The sequence below is a fragment of the Phyllostomus hastatus genome, unplaced genomic scaffold, assembly GCF_019186645.2.
Source record: "Phyllostomus hastatus isolate PE091 unplaced genomic scaffold, TTU_PhHast_1.1 phas_contig_1, whole genome shotgun sequence".
Taxonomy (NCBI): domain Eukaryota; kingdom Metazoa; phylum Chordata; class Mammalia; order Chiroptera; family Phyllostomidae; genus Phyllostomus; species Phyllostomus hastatus.
Genome location: NW_025333498.1, coordinates 12,025,541 through 12,051,240, shown reverse-complemented (window position 1 = coordinate 12,051,240; position 25,700 = coordinate 12,025,541). Strand labels below are relative to the sequence as shown.

Sequence of the window (25,700 nt, the reverse complement as noted above, 5' to 3'; positions counted from 1 at the left end):
GACTGGTAGCATCAGGTGCTGGGTGAAGGCAGCTGTGTTTTTTTACACTGGTGGAAGTGGGACAGTATGATAGGGCCACTGGAGGAGATCACGTGGTAGTAAAACACAGTCCCTGTGACTTGGTCAGACCCAGTCATATTTCTACCCATGGAGATGCACTGTCTAATCCAGTAGTTTTTAGTATTTATTTTAATTATCTTTTAAAAAAAGATTTTATTTGTTTATTTTTAGAGAGGGGAAGAGAGGGAGGAAGAGAGGGAAAGAAACATCAATGTGTGGTTGCCTCTCATGCATCCCAGCCATGTGCTCTGACTGGGAATTGAACTGGTGACCCTTTGGTTTGCAGTCTGCCGCTCAATCCAATGAGCCACACCAGCCAGAGCTATCTAAATTAACTTAATTAAATTTAAATACAACTTTAAAGTTCAGTTCCTTACTTGCTTTATATCTGTTGAGCACATTTCAAGTGCTCAAAGGTCACCTTTGGATAGGCTGCTATTAGAATGATGAAGGGTAGAACTCTCCATTATTGCAGAACATTTTTTTGGACACTACTGCTATGGGTATTCTTGGTATTTCCTGCTCCTTGTTATCCTCTAGGCCTTTGTATTTTTGGAAATAGTATTGTCTATTTTACTGTTTTCCTATTTTGCCCTCAAGATCTGTCCTTCCTGCCTCTGATTCTGCCACCAACCTTGGTTTTGAAGAATTGTTGTTAACCATCACCAAAGAGCTGACCCCTGACTTCTTCCTTTGGTTTTGGTTTTGGATTTGTTACTTAGTACATAATGGTCTCAACCTACTTATGGCTGAGCCAGGACTAAGCTCCTGATCTGGCCTTAACAAGTGGTTTATCCTTTCCTAACTCAGAGTCAGGTTACTCTAGAATTTTAGCCCAGAGCTTTCCCGTTCTAGACACATATACTGTCTTTAAATCCTCACAGAATTGCTCCTATCTCTTAAGATCTGAAATTGTAGGCAGTAATGTTTTATTAGTCTGCTATAATTGGGCTTCATATTTAGAGTTATCATTGTATAAAAGTATTTAAAATGTGGTTAATACAAAATGAACTATATTTTTAAAATATTGCAAGAGGGGAAATGGAAGTGGGGGGTTTATACTAACAGGTAATTGGAAGAAACCTGGGACATAAATTCCAAACAGATAAAATTTGTACAACTTTCACACTGTACACAGCAACACTGCACACAATTTGTAAACTACTAAATATTTTGCACTCTTGGCAAACATTAGTTGGTAGTGTTTCCATCCACAGAAATATTTCTTAACTAAATTAGTAGTAAATTCAGCTTTACAAAATTTAAAAATAAAAAAATCCAGATTTCTACAATTAACCCCCATTTAAAGAAATAGGATCAATTCAAGATGACTCTTGTGATTAATTATGTATAAAAGATTTAGGGTTTTTTCCTTGGTATTAACTTCTCATTTCACCATGCACAGAGAAAGACTGCTAAGGGAGGAATCCTGCAATAAAGAGAGTATAAAGCAAAGGAGAACGAATTAAAGTAGGTAAGTTGTTAGGAGACGTAATCAATTCTCAGTTACCTAAGAACTTACCAGTTCATGTATATATTTATTCATCTGTTAGGGAATTGAAGAAAAAGAGTAAAATGGAAGTTTAATCACTGATTAAAAGCCACTTTAAAACTTAATTGCTTCACTAACCAAGGTGTTTTTCCCAAATTAGGCACTTAATAAAACTATGGAATTGTAGGTAAAGGAAAGATAGACTACCAAAAATGACAGTCAGTCCATGAATTTAAAAGGCCTCCTTTGTGAAAACATACTACTAAGAATTCCACAGAATAGAAAATGTATAGATTCTAAGCAATAAAAATAAATAGAAGATGAATTAAGAAATGTTTCTAGCCCTGCTCGGTGTGACTCAGTTGGTTGAGTGTCATTCCTCAAATTGAAAGGTCATGGGATTTTCTGTCAGGGCACATGCCTGGGTTGTGGGTTTGGTCCCTACTCAGGGCCTGTGCAGGAGGCAGCTGTCAGTGTTTCTTTCCTTCTCTTCCTCTCTCCCTTTCCCCCTCTCTAAAAATAAATAAGTAAAATCTAAAAAAAGAACTATTTCTATATAATGAATAAAAAACCAAAAGTGCTTATAACAGTTTCATATGGCTTTGGTAGTTACTCTGTATAATATGTTATTATATATGCATTGTTTGACAGTTGAATATTAAAAATAGACAAAGGAGGCAAAATTATAGGAATTAGAACTTTTGATTTTTAATTAATAACTCATTTTATGAATTCATCTAGTAAAACCCAAATTAAAATTAAACTCTGAGGTTTTTTTTCTTAAACTACAATAGAAATTCTACTGTCAGGATATCATTTAAGTATTTTTAAAACAGTGGCCTAAATTATGTGTTCATGATTTCTACATGATTTTTAGAGACCTGTCCATTTGAAAATGTGTATGCTGAAGCTGTTAAGTTTAGTTATGGTATTCAAACAGCCTCTGTCAAGTTCAAAAACCAAAATCAAAAGCACTGTTACAATTAAAAAAAAACCCAAATTTTTAAAAAAGCAGTTTTTCAACTTATAGTAATTTAAAAATGAAATTATTTTATTTGCCTTAAAAATGGGAGAACAATTGACCAAATAAATTTGTTTAGGAATTCCTGTTTTTTAAAAAAAAATCGGGCTGTCCCCATTGGCCACCATATTTTTTTTCTAGTTGGAACCTTAAATATATAGGCTAATGACTGTATTTTGTTCTTTGTTTCTGTTGTCCTTTTTGTAGGTGGAGGCAGGTGTACACATTGGTGGGTTTTTTCCTATCAAAGTTTTCCTTCTTGAAAACTGCCTATCAGCTGGGCCCATGCTGCCGCTGATTCATCCCAAGGCATGAATACCTGACGAACAAGCTAAGAACCCATCTGCGAGGCAGCTGGGAAGCAAGCTCATCCTGGAGAATGAGCACAGTGGTCCCCGCCTTATCTGCAGTTTCGCTTTGTGTGGTTGCAGTTACCTGCTGTCAGCTGAGGTCTGAAAACATTAAACAGAAAATTCCAGAAATAAACAACTCATAAGTTTTAAATTGCAGCTATTCCGAGTGGCATAATGAAACCTCGCCTGATATCCTCTCTCCTTACCGTGGTAGACAGGAATCATCCCTCCGTCAGTGCCGGCGCATCTAGGCTGCACACGCTCGGCTTATCAGCCACTTAGCCACCATCCTGGTCACTCCATGAGCTGTGGCGGTGTTGCAGCGCTTCTATTCAAGTCACCTGTTTCACTTAATGATGGCCCCAAAACGCAGGAGCCACGATGCTGGCAATTTGTATATGCCAAAGAGAAGTCGTAAAGTGCTTCTTTAAGTGAAAAAAGTGAAAGTTCTCAACGAGGAAAGAAAAAACTGAATGCTGAGCTTGCTAAGACCTTCACTAAGAATGAATCCATGAAATGGTGAAGAAGGAAAAAGAAATTTGTGCTCATTTTGATCTGCCTTCTGAGGTACCTCAGAAGATCACTAGTAGTCTAATGGCATATCATCATACCTGCTTCATTCCCCTCATTTCATCTCATCACCTAGACATTCTGTCATCTCACATTGTCACGAAAAGAAGGGTGAGTGCAGTATAAGAAGTTATTTTGAGAGAGAGAGAGAGACCACATTTATTATAGCATATTGTTCTAATTGTTCTATTTTTATCATTAGTTATTGTTGTTAATCTTTTATTTCTTCTACCTAATTTATAAATCAAACTTTATCATATGACTGCAGGAGACATCAGAGTATACATATAGAGTTTGGTACAATCCGCAGTTTCAGGAATCCACCAGGGGTCTTGGAACATGTTCCCTGTGGAAAAGATTGGACAACTGCACTTGAAATGACAGCCTGAGGTGAGGGCTGAGACCATGATGATGTGGCTGTGTTGGGTTGTGTGCAAGCCTAGGAAGCTGAGTAGAGATGTGGGTGAGCTCTGAGAGGCACTGAGATGCACCTTAGTTCCTGCCTTCAGGTCATTCCTGAGATCCTTGCTGTCTTTATTTTCTCTCTCTGAATGCACATGAAAGTTGCATATTTACCTTTATATTGGGCTCTATTTTTATTAAACTAGATTTAGATTTCTATTCCTTGCAATTGAACATACCTTATTAAAACATAGGTTTTTACATTCTTCCCTGAATATTTTCTTGACCTGTCTGTTTCTTTTATTTAACTTATAGCTCTTACTTAATCACACTGGATGCAAGTATTTTTCATTAATTTTTATCAAATTAAGATGACTACAGCTACAACTCTGATTGTTTTCTTTACCATTTAGTGTTTACCTTTTGGAGTTTTATACCATATTTTGTAATAATTTCTGAATTTTATAATAGTTCTTTAAATAACTTATTTTTATAAATACTACAAAAACAATAAGAATCTTGGGGGGGAGCATTTGCTAAATCTGAAGTTTGTGTCACAAGTTATATTTTTGATATCTCTAATCAGTAGATTTTTTTAGTGTTGCTGACCCTTTATTATATCAGCCAAAATCAATGTGTATATGCCATCAATACAATAGTCAGTAAAAATTATCTAATATCATGTGGTTAGATAATTATGAGCTTTCTCCTCTTCTTTATCAGATTTAGTGTAAGTAGAGACAGCTACTTTCTATCTACCTATTTTACTTTCCAAATTAAAGATGTATATAGGGTTGACTCTGTGATATTGTAGTATTTCCTAAGAGTGAACCTACATGAGGTATTCACTATAAGATATGAAAATCAAGGTTAAAGTAGTATGGATCATTTTTTCTAAAGTATAGCACAAGCATTTTTATTCCTTAAACATTTACAATAAGAAATGGTTTATTTGAAAGGGCAGCATTTTATATATATGGGACATAAACAATAACTCAACTTGTACCCAAAAGATTACATGTGAATTTATCTCTTACTTAGCACTAGATCAGCAGTTCTACATCAGAAATTGGTAGTACTCAGGAGAGTGGCAAACTTTTTTCAACTTGGGTTGAATTTAAATCAAACCCAGACTTCAGAGAGACTGTTTTCTTGAAAGATGATAAGATAAGGCCAGAAAAATATTCAAAATAATATATGAAGGTTCATAACAGATTTGCATTCATGAAAAATTAATAAAATCTGTATGAAAGACATTTTTGCTGAGGGTTGTATAGTGCTTATAGTTGAAGGAACATTTCTGGAAGTCAGAATGGAAGAATGTGGCATATGTTAGTGATGGGGACCCTGGAATTGCATGTCAGAGAGCTGTGGGTTTACATGTTCTTGCCTTTCTTCCTATGTGACCTTGAGTTAATCACTTAGTACCTTTTTTTTTTTTTGGCCAAAATTAACTATTTTTTAGCTTTGCTTTTTCAGGATGTGATAACAAAACTGGCACTTACAGAAAGGGTACTGATGCTGGGCTTAGTTGAAGAAAATACCTCTGTCACAGGAGTAGGAAGGTGAAAGTAACAGAGATAAACACAAAAGTTGGAGGTTTTCAAAAGTGAGTTCCAGTGTGGGTTCTGCTGCAATCTGTGACTGGAGACAACTTATAGATAAGCCTGTTTTCTCATCTGTCACTGGATTTGAGATCATTCGTGTTACCATTGTAACAGTCTGAGCCTTTTGTCACTGGTATGGCCCTTTTTGGCCACATGAGACCACACTGGTCTAGGATAAGGAGAGAAGGCCACAGGTGTAAGGCGCTTTGAGGTTCTGGACTTGGCTCAGTAAGCTTCATGGGGTTTGCTCAGCCTGGGCCCAGGTCCAGAGATCTCGACAGCGTGGTGACATTACACCCAAACCTTAGGTAGCTGGGAATGGAGGGAAAAGATCAGCACCTATTATGGAGTGAAGAAGCCAATGAAAATAGAAACCTTCAACTCTGCTTCTCATTTAAACCATGCCCTAACCAAATGGAAAAAGATCTAAACTCTTCTGCAACCTGTTCTCCCCCATCTGTTTGGTTTTTCAGTCTTTCTTTGTTTTGACAAACCTCTAAGTAATCACCACACCCTTCCCGTAGGTGGTGCCTCTAGTGCCATCTTAACTCGCCTCAGGACCTTCATCTGCCTGATTGCCTTTCTCTCCCAAAACTAAATGCAAACTCTCCCAGGGATCTGCTTTGTCTTTCTAATTGGAGCTTCCCTCCTCCTAACATCCCAAAAGCCCAATATGCTTATGGTAGATGCTGTGGAATAGGTGAATAATCCTCTCACCTGGAGGAGTGGGTGTGAGAAGGGAAGAGGGTGTGAATGCTGATGACAAACCCAACCGTGGAGTTAAGGTGGGACGCTTGGGGCACATTCCTATGCTTGCACTCTAGAGATGGATGAAGCCGATTTTACCTTTTAAAAACAGGGGATTAAAAAATTGCATTTCAATATTAGATTGATAAGAGATTATCCTAAACCCCTACCTGGTGTCTAGCAGAGAAAATATTTGAATTGAGTTGACAGAGTAAGATGCCTTAGGACAGCAACAGGTGATCCCAAGCTTCTGTGCCTTTATCTGCCCATTTCTGGTGTGGAACTGTGAAGTGATTACAGTTAACCCCACTACTCCTGCTCAAAAGTAATGTAACTAGCTTATGTTAAGAAAATTTCTTACAGTCCCATATTCTTTCTGATCGAACTTGTGTTTTCCTCGTGACTGGTAATTATCTCCCAGCTTGGTCACTTGTGCTCTCTGACTGCTATTGTAGTAAACTTGGAATCATAGGGAAGCAAAGAGAAGCCATTTGGAGCCCACATTTGTTTCTATGGAGGAGGAAATTAAGTCACCCCATCTGCTCACATGTTTATGGAGCACGAAGTGGACTCCGTGCTCTAGGAGTGTTTTGCTCCCTGGGTGCTGGTTAGAAGAGGTGAAGCAAAAGCTGAAGGGAGTTTTAATGAGCAGCAACTTCCTGGTAGGCATTTGGCAAGATCAGGTCCTAATGCTCCCTTGGTGTGCTGGATGGAACATGGGACCAAAAGCAGTAGTGTGGGATCCTTCAGGGCGGGATGTCTTCAATACCATAGTCTTGGCCTTTGCCCTGCCTGCTTCTAAAAGTGGAGAAATCGCTTCTCCAGGAGCCTGAGGCAAACAGAGATCACAGCCCTAAAGCAAGCTGAGCTCCCGGGCACTGCGTTATGCTGGGCCTCAGAATTCTAAGCACCAATGCTTCCTTTCTAAAGCTCACTCAAAAGGTTCAGCTGCTCTAACTGAAGGTTCCCTCTGACCTGTGAACATCTGAGGTTTGCAAGCAAGGGTAGGGAAGATGCTGAAAACTGGATCAGTAACATGAGCTCACTCCTTTCCTGGATGGAATTTTACTGCCAATTTTCCTCCTGATTTCTGGGCTCAGTTGGTCCTCCCTATTCTAATACCTTCCTGACTTCCTCTTTGCTCACCAACCATTTGACATACTAGAAAAAATAAACAAAATTCACATGCCTGCCCCAGCAGCTCCATCTCCTCTTCCAGGGAGCTTGCATATTCTCCCACCCTCTTTTGGTCATAGACCTGCCTAAAAGATAAAGGGGAGGGGTTTGAGCCAGAGTCTTTAGCTCCTCAAACCAACCCCCTCTGAAGATTAGAATTGTAGTAACATTGTCACTCAAACTCCCCTCTGCTCTGGCTCCAGAGGCTCCTGTTCCAGATGAGGGAGGGGCTTTTTGTTATTGGTGAAGATAGGCATCTAACCAGAGTTGCCAGGACTCCTTCAGTGAGTGAACAATGTCAGCAAAGGCTGAGAGCAGGGGCTTGGACTGGTGCTCCGTGCTATGCTTGGCACACAGGGACCGCATCACGGGAGCCACTTGGTGGTAACTGTGTTGAGATATCGTGGGGAAAAGATGGTGTGCAGTCTGGAAGTCGAGGTGTCTGCTGAATCAGTCATCGAAGGTGGACTTGTGGACATTGCGTGTTGCCTGGAGCTGGGTGGAGGTGGTGATCAGTGTGCCTGGGAGTCCGTTTCATCTGTGTCACCCACACAGACCAGTCGCTTTCTGGGAACCTGACCATGAAGAAAAGGCACAGGAGGCCTTTCGCTCTCGACAATGGCACAGAAGTGAAGGAGCCGAAGATGTAGAAGGTGATTATCTATGCCAAGCCCACTCACTTTTCCATTGGATAAAATAGAAGATATACCACTGGTAGTAGAGAGGCAGCAAGGTGGGGCCCAATCAAGAAGTATGTTTGCTGGTGGTTGTATGCCATGTACTTTTTCATCTGTTTCTTAAGCTTCACACAGAGAATCTTTCCCCAGATAAAGAAGAAGGGGTACATGTTGATATCTTGGTCTTTGTGGAAACAGCGGGACTTGGCCTGGCCCTGAAAGTGCGTGTGATTCCACCAGCTGGCAGGGGCCCGCTTCAGGAGGCCAGTCAGGATGTGCTGTAGCAGGTGGCTCCACGCAGAGTGCAGAACACGGATGGGTGGCCAAAGTCAGGCTGCAGCCAGCCAGCCTGGGCAGGCACTGCGCTGAGCAGCACTGGTCCGTGGAGGAGGGGCACGAGGATGTCCCAAAGGTCCAAAGAGTGAGCCAGGCAGCACCATTTAGCGGCAGGACATGTAGCAGGTGCAGCAGGAAGAAGACAAGGTTGGGCTGAAGAAGAAGTGAGGCCAGTCTGTTCCACCGTGACCCGTAGCTCTTTATTCCTAGTGAGCTGAATGCTGGGCTGCTCTGGAAACAGCTCTCCACTCAGGGAAGGCTTCATGCACTTCCTCACAAGGCCCTTGTTGACGAGGAATGCCATAAAGGCATCCCTAATGTCCTGCCCTGGTAATGGCTGATAACCTGGGCATCACTTAATATCTTAACTCCAGTTTTATCTGTGAGGTGGAGATAATAATGGTGCTTCCCTTCTAGGGTTAAGGAGGATTAAATGAAATAAGTATTATACTTAGTAAAGTGTCTAACACAGGGTTCTCTCAGTAATGTTAGTTATTATTATTATTAGTATTACTATTATTACCACCTGAAAATAGTGTATAATGGTGTGATTGATTTTTATGGAGGTTTTAAAGACAAAGAGTTAAATTGATGCACTGTGTTACATCATAGTTTTTGCAACAATTATGCTTTGATTTTTTAGTAACAGAGCTTCAGCTATAAGCCAAGTTTCATCATTTTCTTCAAAGCCTGCCAATAGACTGTTTAGTTATGAGATTCTAGAGTGATCACTAAAGAATAGGCTCTATTTTAATGTTTTTCTTAATTATGTTTTTCCCTTTATTTGGAAATCACAGTTTGATGGCTGTGATTAAATAGAGTCAAACTAAAAGCGATGATAGGTTTAGACAATTTCCTAACTAACATATTGAGATACTGTGCTATTTATATCTTTTTTTCTCCACCCCCCAAATTTCTCTATACAGGTCAATTTCTATCCATGCAAATTACCAAGAGTCAGTGTCAGCAGTCTCTCTCTCTCTCTCTCTCTCTCTCTCTCTCTGTCTTTCCTCTTTCATCCTTTCATCTCTCTTTCTGTTTGTGAGTCAGGGTATAGTGGTAGTGGCAGGGAGTGGAGGGCATCTTTGTTAGCCCCACACTTCTAATGTTAATTTAGATTCAACTAGGACATACCTTAAGATAGGTAAGTTGTTCCCTTTTAAAATTTGATTTGTGTTAATGATTTATTATGCTTAACGAAACAAAAAAACTCTGTGTGTGTATGTGTGTGTTCATGTTGTGGCAGGGAGAGAAAGAGAGAAAGAGATAGAAAAAGAGGAGTTGCACTGTTTTCCGCTTGGAATTGCTCTGTCTCTGCTCCCACTCCTATTGTCCCTCACTGTTCACAAGAGTGGTGGGGTCTCTCATTTTGAAGTAGCTTCTCTCCTTATGCTCTTCATTCTAGTCATTTATCTCTTATGTACGAGCCATTGAAATCTTGGTTATTTTTGTTGTTGTTGTGAAGTTTATTTCACCAAAATCATTCTTGTGTTCTATAAACATTTTTAAGATCCCCCTATCTCAGAAAAATCTTACAAGGACTTTATTTCTGTCTTAGGCTGCTATCCTATCTCTTCCCTCTGTTTAGCTTGTTAGCAAGATACTCTTTGCTCTGTTTACTCACCATGTAGTCCTAATTTTTATTTTTTTTTGTTGCTGTTAACAAGGATGCTAAATCTGTTCTTTTAAAAGGCATGTTTATGGCCTTTTACTCACCTTTACAGTTTGTGTTCTCCTGGGATGAATGATAAGGGTAGAGTATAAATGAACTCTGTGGAGAAGTGTAATGTAACTTCAATCCAAACCTTTTGCTCCATTCCCTGTGTACAAAAGAAAAGGCTCCTTTTAAGTGGATCACTGGAGGGTGGGATGAAAGGAATGTTTTGATTATATAAGATACAGCTTTTACAAGGGGGGGGCCCAAAAATGACCAGAATTGTCTTCTGGAGGGCAGGCCCCTTGCAGTACAGGCTAGGTGAGTGTTCTAGGAACGCATCTATATCAGTGTACCAGCTGGTGCTGTTGTGAGAGGCTGTGTTCAGCCTCAGTGAATTTTTTTTAAAGACTCTTTCAACTCATTTGTCCATTTCATGATGTGTGATTTACGAGTGCACCAGTCTATACCATGCTGAGTGGTCAGCAGTTTTTGACCAAAAATGGCATGACCTCTGTGCTCCACCCTCCCTATTCACCCAATCTTGCCCCAAAAGACATTTTTTTTTGTTTCCTTGGATGAAAAAAGTCCTCAAAGGGAAAGGTTTTGCTGATGTGGAAGAGGTGAAACAAAAAAACCTCAGAATCAGTAAAAGGCATCAAAATTGATGAGTTCAAAAACTGTTTTGAGCAGTAAAAAAAATGTCTCAATAGTACGTTGAAGGTGACTGAAGTTTAAACATCTAAGAATAAATACACAATTTTAATAAATAAATTCCATTTTGAGGGGCTACCCTCTTATATATTCCTGGCAGTTTTAAAAATAATTAGTATATAGCCATTATCTTTTCTTTTTTTTTAAAGATTTTATTTATTTATTTTTTAGAGAGGGAAGGGAGGGAGAAAGAGAGAGAGAACAAAACATCAATGTGTGGTTGCTGGGGGTCATGGCCTGCAACCTAGGCATGTACCCTGACTGGGAATCGAACCTGCGACACTTTGGTTCGCAGCCCGTGCTCAATCCACTGAGCTACACCAGCCAGGATCTATTCTTTTTTTTAAAATGATAAGTTAGCATTTAAAAATGAAAAATAAATGGTTGACATCACTATAGCTTACTTGTCAAAGTTCTCCAATCTTCCCCAGCTTCCTTGCAGGTAAGTACCCTGTGGGCACTCTGACCTTTGGACTCTCCCCATGTGGCTGCAGACATGAGAATCTCCTGTGTCAGCCAGGCCCCATTAAGGGAATCAGACACTCTCTGAGTACTGTGGAGTAGGGACTTGTGATAGGAACAGATTTTGCACAATTGTGGGAGAAGCTGGAGAATAGAGACGCTAACCAGCCCCTCAGATGTACTGGCATGGGTGGACAAATTAGCTTGCCAGAGAGTTTGTGAAGTGGCATGTCTGTAGCTGCTGGGGTAGAACCATAACAAAGAACTGGAGGAAAAATCTCTGGAAGGTTACTGTTTCTGTGTCTGATGATGATTAGGATTCCTGTCTACTAGCAGAGTTAGCAGTTTGGAAGTAGAGCTGAATGCAGAGTAGGGGAGAGTGAGAACTGGTTGAATCTAATTCGTATGTCTACATCTATCTCTCGACATCAAGAAGGTTAAAGACAAGCTGAGATCCGGGAGATCTTTGTGTTTCTCACTGCCTTTAGCTAGGATGACCCTCAAAGAGTAATGGCTGCTGCTTTACTTCTCTTTCCAAATCACACTGATTTTTCTTTGGACCCCTTCTAACTGAGAACCACACAGGAAAAGAGGATTCTGGGAAACAGTTCCAAATTAGCCCATTTGACAAAATACAAAACAGCTGCAGACCAGCTCTTGTCAGTGTGGCATCCATTCATACTGCTTTCAGCCATATTTGTATCTCATGGCTAAATCATGGTTTTACCTAACACAATGCATCTACATGCACCTGAAAACATGCTGACATTTAATATGTTCTCTCAACCAAGGACACAAAGTCTCAAAGTCATTTCATTCATTTTTGTGATGTTCATTCTTTTTCTAGGTAAGTCACACTCCTTTGATACCATCTAACTTATGTATTAACATATTAGGTTAATTGCTTTGAACACATATTAGGGGAACAGGAGAAAGGAAAATAATAAAGGAAAACATTGCAGACTATGCCAATTGTTTATTGTGTTTTTATCCAATAATGTGGTCCAGAGGTGGGGAAAGAACCATGGATTGATTTGAAGGACACACTGGGATTATGGTGAGAGAGGCCTGAGTCAAAATGTCATTAATTGCCTGACCTCCATGGCCTGTGCTATGACTGGCTGGTCCACTGTGGTGTTTTGGTTCTCCAGAAATTATCTCCATTCAGAGCCAGTGTCCAATAATTCCCCCAAGGTCTGGTTATTCTGTCCTCTATATTGCATGGCTACTCTGGTAAAATGCCCCATGTCCCTCAGGAAGGGCTAAGAAAAATATTTATAGCATATTATTCAGCAACGTACCAGGGTCCTTCCTCCAGGGCCTCAGCCTTCCTTTCACTCAGTTGGCTCTTGGTCTTGGTTAAAAGCTGCGACTTTTAATGATTTGAGTCAGACATTCATTCTTCTTTTCAAGATAATTTTTGTTTATACAAATCAAGTAAGACTTTAATACTTGGCTCATATTAGGTACAACATTATAAATTGTGAAATGCCAAGGATCTCTGTTGGTCATATCATTTTAATTACTGCTTTGGCTCTGCTGCTTATTATACTAATACTTAAAAGTTCCAAATGACCCTTGTCACATCAACAAATTTAGCCCAAACATAATTTTTCTTCTATAACTCAACATGCTTACATATCTACATTGTCATACACATCTACTCAGGCTTATTCAGATTAAAAAAAAATGACCACAATTCCTTGTAAATCTTTGTGTTGGTATGGTCATTAGCTTGAACCTGACCTCTCAGGGATTGCCAGGACTTAAGTCTGGCTGTAGATCTAGAAGCAAGGAGAGCTGTTGGGAGTTGGTCTTTAATAGGTAGATCCCTTGATCAGGAGAGGCCATCTCCACACTTGAACAAGGGAAAGGGCTGCTCTTATTGGCCAAGAAAGACCAGCACAGTCTAGGGAGATGAGGTTCTATACTTCCTGGGATTCTGCCCATCATACTTTTTTAGGTCTCGCTCTGTGAATTAATGCTTTCCTATCCAGTTGGAACTTTGACTGAGATTGTATTTCAGTCAACTGGGGGTCTGGAATTGGGGCTTTGTTTCCATAAATCTTCACCTACAACTAAAGAAATCAGGGTACCTTTTGGGGACAGATGGAGAAATTTTTGTTTCCTTACCAGTTCTTGAGAAGGGAATTTAACTTCCTGAGCCCATTATTTTCCCCCACATTTTCTAATGCATTTGGAACAACATTTAGATTTATACTTTTATTTGTGTTGTAATTTCCTATAAGAGCAAATACTGATTACTCAGTGCCTTGCCTTCTGTGTGCCTTGCCTTGAGTAAAGATGGTAATTTAAGGGGCATTTTTGCTACTGCAGGTTGCAAAATACCAGAGATCCCTTTATTGCTACCAACAGGGTTATCAATGTTGTTATTACTATTCAGTCAGATAACTCTTTTTCTCATTCTTAAACTTCTGTTCCCCTGGAATCACTCTTGGTACCAATAATTATAGCAGTTAGTGTCAGAGAAATAGAACCACTTTGAGTATTAATAGAACAAGACTTTACATACTTGTAGGAGATAAAAAAAATAAAAAACAAAAGAGTGATTTGGAGATCAGTGAAAATGACACACCAGTTTTTCCGAAGCTCCGGCACAGGTGGCTAAATTGGTATTTGTGAGAGAATGTGTGAAGCTGGATGTGCCCACCTGCCAGTGTGGGATGTGAAGGAAAACAGCAGGAGAGGTCTGTGGAAGGTGGTTGCCTCTATGACTGGTGGTGGGCTTGTTATTACTGTTGATTAGAAAGTCTGGTAGCCAGGGCATGGAGTGAAGGTGAGTAAGAAGCTAAAACCTTCTGTCCCTCTGCATTTATTTTCAGTGTGGTGAGAGCAAAGACGGAAGGAATCTGCTAATGCTCTGCATCTGTCTCCCACTGTCTCTAGCTATGATGACTTTCAGAGTGTAATCCCTGCTATTTCACTACTGCCTTCCATATTTGGGGGGTATTTTTATGTGGCCACCCCTAACTGGAAAACTTAAAGGGGAAAGGGATTCCAAAAAACGTAGTTTGAGATTGGCCAAATGGACACAGGATAAACCCTCCACACCCCTGTGCAACTGGCCAGCTTCTTTTTATTCCTGTGGTGGTGAACACACAGACCATGTGTTGAAACAGCGGCCTCATAAGATCCAAGGTTCTTGGATTGCTGAGTGACTGCAGGGAGGACAGTTACCCCGGAGGGTCACCCAAAGGACAAAGACTTTATGAGAGAAACATAAATGAACTTTTGTTTCATTAATCCACTTAGGTCTGGGGTTGTTATAGCAGCCTAGCCTATTCTGACTAACACGTGCCTCCTTTCTTAAAGCAAGGGAAATCAAGCAAGATGGGTCTTTTTTGGAGGGTGACAGAGGATGCCCTCTGGCAGTGAAAAGAGTTCCTGCTTTTTAAACAGGATCATTATCACAAAGCCCCTCTGGAAGAAAAACTCTTCCTGTGGTCAGTACAGTTACTTGGAGTATAGCATTTTGTGGAGTGAATAGCACCTTAGAAATCCCTCTACTATCCAGTGAAAGGAGTCACTGGTAAAGACAATGGTGGAGTGAAGGAAAGTGGTATGTTAACAATCATGTCCCAGACAGAGCTTAGAATCTCCAGTGTTGCCCATGTGTTGGATAGCTTTTGACTCCAGACTCACCTGAGTGAACTCTGCCCTATTCCAGTGCTGTTTTAGCCGCATTCCCTGTTTTTTTTTTTTTTGATTCCTGCTTCTTTACTTGCTCCATTACTACTTCTGCCTTCTTGTTCTAAATCTCTACTCTCTGAGTTCTCATCCATGTTATACATTCTTATCTTATATAATACACTCTCATTCATGCATTTTATTTCAGTTGCTAACTCCTTGAATTCCACTTTCACAACTCTAAGTATGGTATAAATGTTTATTGTCATTTTGATATCCTGTGGCAACATCCAATTCAACGTCTCTAAAGCCACACTCATTCATTTTTAGTAAAATTGTTTCTTTCTCATTTTGATCTTCCTATTATTGATACCTATTCTTTTTTCCTAGTCAACCAAGCTAGAAACCTTTCTTGACTTCTCATAACCAATTCATCATATTCTATAAAATTTCCCTCATTTATCATTAGACCTCCAAATCCCTCTGATCAATAAGTGAGAATTAAGCCAGTAAAAATCCTATGGCCTTTAAATACATTTGTACATTTTTATTGACATGCATCTAAATTAAACATATTTAAAGCTAAATTTCACTACTTTTGTAGTACAATTATTATGTGTGTTTGCCATTCTGCCCTCAAATATAGTATGTTTAATCTCTTCTCTAATTGCTATATGTAAAAATAAATGAGACAAATTTCAGGAATATTTGTGATAAAGAAATGCTAACAAATGAGTGCACATCTGCCTATTAAAAGAGAAAAAAATTAAGCTTAAGCAAATTTAGAAATTATTAATAACAAAAAGGTCTTGGTCTTCATTGGACAAACTTGGACAACTTATTATTAAATGTAGAAATAAAATCAAATGGGAATTTTTATGTAACTTGTTTATTTATATCTGGAAAATATGAGGAAAATTATAACTTGTTATTAAAACAGTGGTCCTTTAAGAATTTTTAAGACAGTTATAGTTAATAGCAAAAGAAAATTATAGAATTGCAGCTATAATAAAGTTGTGATATAGTTTGAGATAATGGAAGATTCATTAAAGGCCTACGAAAGATAACACTAAAATTATTTCATTGAGTTGTATTCTTTTATGACTCCAACTCTGGCTCAGAGAAATTCACTCTTAATGATACATAAGACACTGCAGGTAGCTGTTTAGCTGTTATGAATTTGACTGGAGAGATGTCCTGTTACAACATCTGCTTCTCTGTTTCTTTTACTGATTAGTCCTAATAATGAATGCCCACTTCATTCAGCTTGATGCAAAATTTGATTCTGACATTTGACATTTATGTTATGTCTGTTTTCTTGTCTTTGTTAGAGGATAATCTACAAGGATCTGATTTTTAACAGGAACATTTTCCAGAGATTAACATCTATAACTATCATAGGTTTCTTGTATTCATTTCTTTACAATCATTTTCTAAGTAGTTTCTATGTGCCTATAACAAGCTGTGTGATTGGAAGATTAAATCAAATAAGGCAGTGTACCTACATTCAAAGAGTTTATAATCTGTGGGGCAGATATATTGAAAACCAAGTACTATGGTATAATGTATTAAGTATTATTTTAATGAACTATAGAAATGACCCCTGAAAGTATAGTCTTGTATTAAACATTATTTTAAAAGTAGGGGGGTACAGAGCAGGGACAGTGTATGACACATAGTAGATACTTAATAAATATTATTATTCAACAAATCATTAAGTAGGTGCTTAGCAAATTAATGGATGGATGGGTGTAAAATTTTATGAATGTAATTTGACTCTGGATTGAGAGGAAAGGATGTAAAATGAGTTTCAAAGAATGAAAAATGTTCAGGAACAAAGAGGGGGGAGCACTCAAGCCAGTCAGAATAGGTGTGAAATATAGAGAAAGATGAATTATGTTTGCAGGTAAATGATTTCAAATGGGTGGAACAAAGAATTCATATTGGACTATGATTGGAAACCTGTATTTCTAAAACTGAACTCAAGAATTCTTTCTTAAAATTTTTTTCCTTGTGATTCTTTCTTGGAAAATAATACCACCAACTATAATATCCCTCCTCTACTTAACTACTTACACTTGCTACAGATTTACCAACTTATTATCTCTGAGTTCCTCTTCCTTCTTTACTTCTTCCAATGCATCCTTCAGTTAGGATCACATACCTTCATTCTTTCATTCATTAATTCACAAATATTTTTTGGATACCTATTATGTTCATCTACATTGCTATCAAACTGGTATTTCAAATCTGTAAAGATGATCACATCTCACTTATTTCCAAGAGGACATCAGGAACCAGATCATGAATAGTTTCACAGACTAAGCTAAAGAGTTTAGCTTTTTACTCTGAGAGCTGAATGGATCCACTGAAAGATTTTTAAGTCAGAGAATGCTGTCTCTGTTTCCATTTTGAAAAGTTCACCCTGAAAATACCAAAAATGGTGCCCTGGAGAACCCATTGAAGGGATGTGTAGAAGGAGATACTGAGAAATAATAGACAAAAGAGATGGGAGAAGTATTTGAAGAGAATGGAGTCACAGTAGCCAAAGGAAGATACTATTTTATAAATGAGGGAGTTCACATGGAATTTAATATTACTTTTTACTCTCCCCATGAAAGGTTAGCTCTCACCAATATCTGTTACTGCTTCTTCTTTTGGGAGCAATGAGTGATGAGATTGGAGGAGGCAGGAATTCCCATGTTAGGGGTTCAAGCTGGAATATAATGTGTCAGAGAATGATTCTCTTATATTCCACAGCTCTCTATCTCTTGACACTTTGTCTTGATAGCCAAGCCTGTGAGAAACTTAGGGTGCAGGAGAGAACTACAATTTGTAAGCTCAGTCTTGTTCCCATCTTTGTGAAGTCAGCCCCTATCACCATCCATTGCTCCTTGTTATCCTATTTGAACCACAGTGAACAATTCAAATTTTGCTGCAGAATGATATGAAAGAGGTGGAGAATACATTAAAAAATCTATCTACTATGATGAATTATAAATGTATTCCCTATTCTATTCCCCATCTCAAATTGTATTCATTTATATAATTCAATAGGAGTTATATATTCAGTCAAATTTCAATATAAAAATGCTCCAGATAGCACAATGCCAGCAGTAAAAATATGACCCAGATTTGCACAATCAGAACGCCTTCTAATTATTAAATTACTGAGGAGAAGTTAATGCCCAGAATAAATTTGCTTCTAAATTAAATTCTCAAGGACCTTGAGCTCCTGCTGGAATGATGCTGGAGGAGCCAGTGTACAGGGCACCAGGCACCAGGGGAGGGGCCACAGCAATGGGTTGCAAAGACAGACTGGCATTTCCAGTAAAGAAGTTATTATGAGAGAGAGAGAAATGGAGGGAGAGAGAGAGAAAAAAATCGATATGAGAGAAACATTGATTGATTGCCTCCTGTTTGCACCCTGACCAGGGATCAAACCCGAAACCTAGCTTGTTTGCCCTTCAAGCACCTGAATCTTGCCCCAAAGGAGAAAACCAAGGATGGGTCAGACAACACAAGAAGCTCTCCAAGTTCTCCCACACAAAGCTAAGTCTCCGATGTGGAAACCTTTTGGGATAACTTGAAGAACAACTTTCATATGGGTTCTGACATAGATTTTAGGTCAAAACTCGTCAGTGAGAAGGGTCTCTTAGATAACTCTTTAAGAAGTAGAGTCAAAACCACTATTAGCAACACCACAATCATTGATTTGTTGGAGGACTAGAGTGACCAACCCAATGACATTGCAGCTTATAGTTAACTAAATTCTGCAGCCTATCCTTCGTTGGATGAGACTGTAAATGGGGTCAGAGAAAAAGCAGAAGATGAGTGGGTTCTGCCAAAGGTTAGTGAGAAGGGCAACACATTTCCTGAGGAGACTCTTTTAGACATTATATACAAAAAGAGGAGGAGGGTGCTGGCTCAGGGGACATGGAGAGGAGCGGAGATGGGCAGAAAGCAGCTCAAAGCTGCCCCACAGGTGGTCTGAGAATGTGCTCAGAGAAGGACCAGGATGGTTGGGGTAAAGCTGGGGACATCTTGGTGGAAAGGGAGGTGCCCATGGTGGTCTTACAGAGTACCCTGGGTATCAAACCTGGAGCCAAGTCTCCAGCAAATCTTCTGGACTAGGGCATGCCCTCGGAGAGTGAGATGCTGGAGTCTGGCCCTGAAGAAGACTCTGTCTTCAGCCATTCATCCCCAATCTCTTCCTCTTCTACCAGCTCACCTGAGGGGTGGTTTCCTTCTGAAAATCAGCACAGCAGTCCTAGCCCATTGCCCACCTCCACAGCTGTCTGCAGATCATGGAGAGCAGCAAAGTAGATGACGTTCCTGAAAGGAAGAAACTCGTACAGTTTTCTGAGAATCACTGACTATCATAATGGGGGATGTGGAATAAGAGGGTGATGGTCATCCATCCAAGAGGCCCCCAGGCCCAAGATGGGAAGTTCCTGGATTATGAGGTAGACAGTGATGAAAAGTGGGAAGAGGAGGAGCTGGGTGAGTCTCTCTCTCACAGTGAAGGTGGATGATGATGATGATGATGAAGTAGGAGATGATGAAGACAAGGATGATGGTTTTTTGATGCCCCATGGGTACCTATCTGAAGATGAGGAAGTAATTGAAGAATGTGCTGATCCTGAGGACTACAAGGTCCTCCAGAAGCTGAAGGCTAAGGAGTGGGTTGAGTCTTTAGCCAAGGGAAAGCAGTTCCACGTGCTCCAACCCATGAAGTTTGGCTGTATCTGGGCTGAAGACGATGATAATGCCAGCCAAAGGTGCTAGAGCAGTTCACGGCATGCCTTCTAGAAGATAGTACCTTCTGAAGAGGAGCAAGATGCCTAAGGCCCCCAAGAGAGAGAAGAAGAACCAGCACAATTGGCCCAGTTGCTCTCTCTGTTCTACAGGAATGTGAATGGAAGCAAACTGATCATCCGAGAATTCCAAGAGTGCTGCTGCCAAGGACTGCTCAGCAAGGACACCAGGAGTCCTGAGAACAGCTCTGTAAGCCCCCTGAGCCTTGGCTCTTCCTGCCCACAGACCCCACCACCAGTGAGGATAACACCATCCTCCAAGGCCAGCCTCAAGTGGATTATTTCTGAGAATGCAGTGTGTGAGAAGAGGCCAGATTTCAGGATATGCTGGTTTGTCCACCCACAAGTGCTTGAAGAGCTTTGATCAGGAGCACATGCCCGTACCATGCCAGTGGAGTTATGTCATCATGGTGCCCTTAGCCACCAGGGAGGACAGTGGCAGTGTCCCGGCCACAGGGCCCAGCCAGGGGGCACCCATCTTGCTAAAGAGGAAGTCAGCAGGCAGGATGTGCATCACCCAGTTCATGAAGAAGCATAGGCATTATGGGCAGGTAGGAGCTGGGCACCTGGATGGCTTCCAGGCAGCGGAGGATGGCACTTGTGTACTGATGGACATCTCAGATGTTGCTGAGGTCCTAGGACCCGTGTGGAACCACTCATGGAGCTGGAAGGCCTGTGGGAATGGATACCGATGAGAGCCCCCCACTCCCCCCTCCAGTACACTTAGTCCCTCCTGAGCACCCCAACTGGCCAGTGTGTGTAAGTAGAATGGTAAGGGTTTTCTCAGATGCTTCTCAGATACTTGGAAGTCCTTCAATTCCTATAAAGAACACTTGGTCCTGCTTTGCATACCCATTACCCACCAAGAGTTGGAATGTATATAGGATGCTTGATTCATTCTGTTTGATATTTATAAAAATTTTTCCCCTAAAGCTGCATATATATCTGCTTTTTAATAAAGCATTATTGCAATAAGTTGAGCTGTATGGGGAAGCCTAATTTTGCCCTAAGGACCCTGAGTAGGCACTATGATGAGATGCTTATGAATGAATTAGAGTTGTGCCAGTGCAGCTTAGCACCGGGACCTGGCGTGAACGTGTATAAACTTATTGTCTAGTCCTGAAAAAAATTAAATTCCCAGAGAATTAAAATCCAGAATTTAGTTCTCCATTACATTTTATTGTGCTGATTTTCAGTTGAGTTGGGATTTTAAGTAAGTGAGGATGCTTTCAGGAGCTGCAACCTACAGTGTCTTCCACTGTTTTCTTTAAAGGAGCCTGAGAATCGATAGAGTAAACTGAATGATCACTGTACTATTTGCTCATTCATATGACTGAGAAAGCTCAAAAATCCATAGGCTCACAGCAGCAATCCTAGCAAAATAATACAACAAGGGTTTAGCATATAATACCATCCAGATTCTCACCACAGAACCACAGATGTCAGTCAAGAATCATGCATTTAGTGGTATCTGGAGGACAGGTAGAGAAAAAAATGATAGAAATACTTTTGTTTTTTAACTTCTCTATGATAATGGTCAGTTGGCTATCAACAGTTTCTATTTCTGCAAGCCCAGGGTTTTCATAAATTCAAAAAGTCCTTTGAAAACCAATAACCTGTGTCAGTGTTTCTTTGAATTAAAATTTTAAAAATTTTAATTCCCTTGTTTTTGGTTAATCTTTATGATTTTCATGGCTTTATCTGTACCACTTATATTCTTTTTTACCAGCTTTTTACCTCCACCTACTCAGTTGTCTCAGGACCAGCTTGAGGCTGAAGAAAAGTGACAAGATCTCAGAGATCATGACAGACTGTACTGGTGTCCTCCTGCAGGGAACCTCCCCCACATATGGGTACTGGAAGGGCTGGATACCTTGGTTATTAGAGGATTTTGGAGATGGAGATGCTTTTCCAGAGGTCCATGTGGCCCAGTATCCACTGGATATGGGACAAAAGAAAAAAAAGTCAAATGCACTGGTGGATGCTGAAGGAAAACTTAAATGCAATGTAATCGCTTGACAAGGACAGTGAAAAGACAGGGTCATTTATAGTAAGTACACTGACCTGGTTCCCAAGGAAGTCAGGAATGCAGATGACCCAGACCTGCAAAGGAGTGATGAAGAAGCTGTTAAAGAGATGACAGAAAAGACAAGGGTGGCCTTAGAAAAATATGTATCACAGAAAGTTGCTGTGGCCATGTCAGTTCGAGCAGCTGATAAACTGGCTCCTGCTCAGTATATCAGATACATGCCATCTCAGCAAGGAGTGGCTTTTAACTCTGGAGCAAAACAGAGGGTTATTCGGATGGTGGAAGTGCAGAAAGATCCAATGGAGGCTCCAAGGTTCCAGATTGATAAGAAAATTCCTTGGGGACCACCTTCTTCTCCTGCACCTGTCATGCATTCTCCTAGCTGAAAGATGACTGTGAAGGAACAGCAAGAGTGGAAGATTCATCCTTGTATTTCAAGCTGGAAAAATGCAAAGGGTTATAAAATTCTGTTAGACAAATGTCTGGCTGCTGATGGAAGAGGACTGTAGACTGTTCACATCAATGAAAATTTTGCCCAACTGGCTGAAGCCCTCTACATTGCTGATTGAAAGGCTTGTGAAGCTGTGGAAATGTGTGCCCAAATAGAAAGAAAGATGGCTCAAAAAGAAAAAGAGAAATATGAAGAGAAACTTAGAGAAATGGCCCAGAAAGCTAGGGAGAGAAGAGGTGGGATCAAAACCCATGTGGAAAAAGAGGATAGGGAGGCACATGAGAGGGATGAAACTAGGCACAACAGACAGAAAGAGAGACAGCATGACCAGAATCTTTCCTGGGCAGCTCCTGGTAAGAGGTCAAAATTGCAAAGAAATGAAAATTGAGGTATCAGTGAGGCCATTGTACTTGATGTTCCCAGTCCTCGGACTTCTAATGAAGTTCAATATGACCAAAGGCTGTTGAACCAATCCAAGGGTATGGACAGTGGATTTTCAGGTGCAGAAGATGAAATTTACAGTGTTTATGATCAAGCCTGGACAGGTGGTAAAGACATGGCTCAGAATATTTACAGGCCCAGTAAAAATTTGGATGAGGACATGTATGGTGATGATCTAGAAGCCAGAATAAAGACCAACAGATTTGTTCTCTGTAAGGAGTTTTCTGGTTCAGACTGTAGTAGGCAAAGAGGTCGAGAAGGACCAGTTCAGTTTGAGGAACACCCTTTTGGTTTGGACAAGTTTTTGGAAGAAGCCAAACAGCATGGTGGCTCTAAAAGACCCTCAGATAGCAGCTGCTCCAAGGAACATGAGCATAAGGCAAGGACAAGAGGGAGTAGGTACACCTCTTCATAGTCCATTCACTAATGATGCACTTAATTATCCATAACTCTAGTGATGCAAGTCATATGGGGCAACATCTTGTAAATGGGCCAGATAAAAACCAAACCTGGGTATCATACCCCAGCACTACTTTTTATTACAGGAGAAAGGGTGGATGGAAAATTCTACTTTGAACTATTTAGTTTTTTTTAAAGAGTGAGTTGTGTTTGTGCTTCTCCCACCTTTTGGCACTTACAGAACATACTTCCCCACACATGAAATTAAGACCACTTCCTTTTGTTTGATGTTAGTACTTTGGGGTTAATACTTTGTGTAAGACTGACAGCTTATAAGTAAAGTTACTCCAACCACAGTGAGTAGAAAGGTGTTCACATATTGGAACTGTCCTGCCAAATGATGTTTGCCCTTATTGTGCTCTGTTTTAATCTGGAGTGGGGAAAATTAAGTACTTGCTTGGTGCACCTATTTGTTTCAAATAAAAACATATAGACAAAAAGAAAAAAAAGAAAATCTGCTCATTCTGATAGTAACCTTTTCTAGTTCTAGCCAAGGTCTTTCTCATGCTGTGTGGGCCCAAGTGCCAGAGTAAGTGATAGGAGTCTCCAGTTGAAATTCTGAAGGGAGTCTTTCCTGGCTTCAGGAAAGATCACTGCATTTGCAGTTATGATCACATTTCTGCTTGTTCTATTCAAAGGGTCTGAAATGCCCATCATGACTGCTTAGACACATCTCTTTTCTGATTTAACTTTACTGTGATTTTCAGCTCAAGCCCACCAGTGAAAGTCATGCTTAAAGCTCCAACTGGCCACTTGTCAATTTGCACTCAAGTCCAGCTGCATAGCCCAAGCCCGTTAACACGAGCCACACTCATGTATACTCCAACTAAAATATATGCCATCGCTGACTTCAAAATTCAAAGAACTAAGAAGACACCACTTGTTAAGGTATTCATTTCAGCTACCGTAGAGTGTTCATTCTTTTCCTGTCTTATTTTGATCAAAAAACTATTAATTCTTGAACCTATCCTTACAATTTTCCAGTCAGTACATCTTGTGTTAGGGATTTAGGATGACAACCATACTTCTCCTCTATTTTGTGGATATCAGCATTATTTGTTGATAAAGCTAGACTGGAAAATTTGGCTTAGACTTGAGGCCAAAATGGGGCCTTTCTTATTTCCTCCTTGAATGATACTGCTCTTCCCATTAGCAGGCACAATGGCTGGTTTGGCACAAACCTGTAATGGCACAATACAGGTTTTGCCTTCCTGCGGTGTCTTCCTGAGTTCTGTGCATGGAAGAAGCAGGAGAAAGGAAGAACATAAAATAAAGCTTGCAGACCAGTAACTTAAAAAACAATAAGGGGAAGTTTCCAAGAGAAGTGTTATTTTTACTTCATTAATTCTGTTTATTATCAGTCAGGTGCTCACTAGTATTAGGGAGGTTTGGGATATAATGAGTGGGGGTACAGACAGTGGTTTTCATCCTGATATGTCTAAGGATGGATATTTCTGCTTTATGACCTTAGAGGTATGGGAGGACAAAGAACATGATTTCTCCTGCAGGAGAGATCTTATCATATTGCCAAATCTCATACAGAAATGTCAAGGTCAAGAAAGATGAAGATAAAAGTATTCATGGACTCTGGCATGGTGGAGTCCACTGGAATCTTAGAAATAGCTTTTTCTGAAGTGTAATGATTCTCAAACTTTATTGTGCATCAGAATCACTGGGAGGGCTTGCTAAAACACAGATTGCTAAACCCCAACTTCTCAGAGTTTTCAGTGAAACAGATCTTGGATGATATCAGTTGAATTTGCATCTGTAACAAGTGTCCAGGAGATATCGATGCTGCTGGTCTGGGGATTGCATTTGGAAAACCACTGCTATAGAATATAGGGGGGGAAAGCCAAATTGCTATTGTGGAGTAAATGGGCTTTGAGAAAGTACAATAAAAGCAGGCATGTTACCTATTCTTTCAAGAAACATAGCTGTGAGAAAAAATAGAGAAATAAATGTTGGGACTAGAGATTATATGGAGTTGAGGGTGGATTTCCTTTAAGTTGTACAGATATCTTTATTTCCATGCCATTTATTGTAATGGAATTTGTTTTGCCATACATTTAAAATTGAAAACTATAATAAACTATCTTTTTGTAGTGATTGTATGTGCTAAATACCTCATGTTTGCTCTGGAAGATCCGCTTTCTCTTGTGTTTATCACGGCTTGGAAGTTCCCTTGCCATCTGGCTTTCTTGTTGGGTTTGGCCAGTGGGGATCCCTGGCCGAGATCAGAGAGAGGTAGAAGAGCCACATTGGGGTATCTGTTCTCCTGGCTTCCTGTGTGCCACATTGCCTTGTGCTGGCTCTGTCCTTTGACAAAGCCTGTTGCTTCTCTCAAAGTGATCATTTCTGGAAGAGTCTCTACTTCTAGGTTCTGGTAACTGTTGTCTCCTCTTGTTCTCATTCTCTGTGTTTTTTTTTCTGCATTCTGCCCACATGTGTATTATGTAAATGGTCTTTATCAAATCTTCCTTGAATTATACTCTTTTGAGGACACCATATGTGGTGCTAAATGATATTGGTGTCTGTGTGTCTCTGTGTGTGTATGTGTGCTCACACACACACATGTGTGTTCCTG

General features: G+C 40.1%; 3 pseudogenes; 2 read left to right on the top strand and 1 right to left on the bottom strand.

The window, feature by feature from the left end:
• Window positions 1–7,665: 7,665 nt before the first annotated feature.
• Window positions 7,666–15,074, bottom strand: LOC123814763 (annotated as a pseudogene).
• Window positions 15,075–18,165: 3,091 nt separating this feature from the next.
• Window positions 18,166–20,473, top strand: LOC123815077 (annotated as a pseudogene).
• Window positions 20,474–21,427: 954 nt separating this feature from the next.
• On the top strand, window positions 21,428–23,072 carry LOC123814713 (annotated as a pseudogene).
• Window positions 23,073–25,700: the final 2,628 nt, after the last annotated feature.